This window comes from Tachysurus fulvidraco, chromosome 18, assembly GCF_022655615.1.
Source record: "Tachysurus fulvidraco isolate hzauxx_2018 chromosome 18, HZAU_PFXX_2.0, whole genome shotgun sequence".
In the NCBI taxonomy this organism is placed as follows: Eukaryota; Metazoa; Chordata; class Actinopteri; order Siluriformes; family Bagridae; genus Tachysurus; species Tachysurus fulvidraco.
The window spans coordinates 19312344-19314843 of NC_062535.1; positions in this window are offsets into that span (position 1 = coordinate 19312344).

Genomic DNA, 2500 nt, shown 5'->3' on the forward strand with positions numbered 1-2500 from the left:
TGTGTGTGTGTGTGTGTGTGTGTGTGTGTGTGTGTGTGTGTGTGTGTGTGTTGTGTGTGTGTGTGTGTGTGTGTGTGTGTGTGTGTGTGTGTGTGTGTGTGTGTGTGTGTGTGTGTGTGTGAGCGGTTGTGTGTGTAAGTATACGTGTGAGTGTGTGTCCGTGTGTGTGTGTGTGAGTGTGTGTGTTCATTCAGATATTGTGCATATGGGGATATGCCGAGAACACACACGACTTCCTGCAGCATTAGGAGCGAATCTGTGGTCATAAAACTGTCCATTAAGCCATTGCTAAAAAGCAGACACCTGTAAATCCTAACTGGGAATGTCAAACAATATGTAGTGTGTGTGTGTGTGTGTGTGTGTGTGTGTGTGTGTGTGTGTGTGTGTGTGTGTGTGTGTGTGTGTGTGTGTGTGTGTGTGTGTGTGTGTGTGTGTGTGTGTGTGTGTGTGTGTGTGTGTGTGTGTGTGCAGGATGATGAAATCTGGGTTTTGTCTGACATTGATGTTTGTTTTAAGGCTTCTCCCTTTACACACACACACACACACACACGCACACACACACACACACACACACACACACACACACACACACACACACACACACACGTCTAACACATTTCTTTCCCTTTAACTGTGAGTAAGTTTCTTAATCATTAACGGCTTTGTGCAATCAATTTGGACTTTTAGCTCTATAACGACACCATAACACATTTTGTGTGCTTGTGTGTGTGTGTGTGTGTGTGTGTGTGTGTGTGTGTGTGTGTGTGTGTGTGTGTGTGTGTGTGTGTGTATGTGTGTGTGTGTGTGTGTGTGTGTGTTGTTTATGTACACTACCACTAAAACTTTATCACTACAGTGTGGGATTGAAGTATTATAGTTTGTATGCAGCGATATATAGAGTATATACAGTATAACAACCTTGACTGTTCTCAGCCAATCAGAAGCGAGTATTTCCCACAGTTTTGGTGTAAATCTACACTGATGTTTTTTTCCAGACTGAAGCTGCTGTTTTGTCATCGTTATGGTTCAGTGATTGTGGTATAAAGAGGAAAAGTGTTACAGGATCAAAAAAGCTGTGGGTTTTGTGGGTTTCATTCGTAAACAATGTCTCGTCTCCACAGAGCAGAGAAGTTCCTCACGTCTCCACCCACAACTATCATCTGATGCCTGAGGTCACGGCTGCAGCTGCACTAACGTTTACTCTTAACACGTGAACCTCTGTGTGAGGAAATGAGATCTACTCCCGGGGTCATGTGACTGTGACGTCTGTGTGACGAAGATGTAAATGCTGAGTCTCACTTGTCCTCCAAACAAACTGGGAAAGTTTACAGAACATCTTGGCTGTTTAGAGAAGGTGGAGGTTGAGGAGGAGGAGGAGGTGAAGGAGGAGGTTGAGGAGGAGGAGGAGGAGGAGGAGGAAGAGGATGTGAAGGAACAGGAGGAGGAGGTGAAGGAGGAGGATGAACAGGAGGAGGAGGAGGTTGGGGTAATGGTGAGGACGTAACAGCACTGCAGTGGTGTGTCTCCAGTGGGTTCTCCGTCATGGGGTGACTACAGGGGCAAGTTCAGGGTGCATTAGAGTAATAAGTGTTGTGGGCACTTTTGAGGGAACAATAGTTTAGTAGCATTAGTAGCGAAAGTGAAGCTCTAATTATACACAAATATTCATTTATTTATTTATTTATTTATTTATTTATTTATTTATTTATTTAGGTTCTGTCCTTGAAGCGAGGATCTTTCCCCCAGCTCCTTTCTGCAGCTGACGTACCGAGTGCTTTTCTGACCTGAACCCAGCTCTTATTTATGAATGTTGGTCACATTGTGATTACTATGTGCTGGATATCAGGATACACTCCACACTGTTCTATTTAAAGACAGCAGCTCCACTCACTAATCATTTAATCCCACAAACTTACTTTCTGTTTCTGCTTACTGATGAATATTTTCCATCATCCGTTATTTTTTTTACATAAACAGGGAGGATATCTGTAGAGGGAAGAAACTGAACCCTGTTCATCGACACTCATCCTGTGAAACGGTCCGTGTTACATAAGTACCAGCTGAGGAACCTTCACTTACAGGATTACAGAGTGACACAGTGCTGATTTACTAAATAACCACATAAATGTGATGACTTTTACTGAGCAAAACAATGTGTGCCGCTCAGTCAGTCAGTCGTCTTCTACCGCTTATCCAAACTTCTCAGGCGTTATCGGGCATCGAGGCAGGATACACCCTGAACGGAGTGCCAACCCATCACAGGGCACACACACACACACACTCTCTCATTCACTCACACACACACACACACACACACACACACACACACACACACACACACACACACACACACACACACTACGGACAATTTTCCAGAGATGCCAATAAACCTACCATGCATGTCTTTGGACCGGGGGAGGAAACCGGAGTACCCGGAGGAAACCCCCGAGGCACGGGGAGAACATGCAAACTCCACACACACAAGTCGGAGGCCGGAATC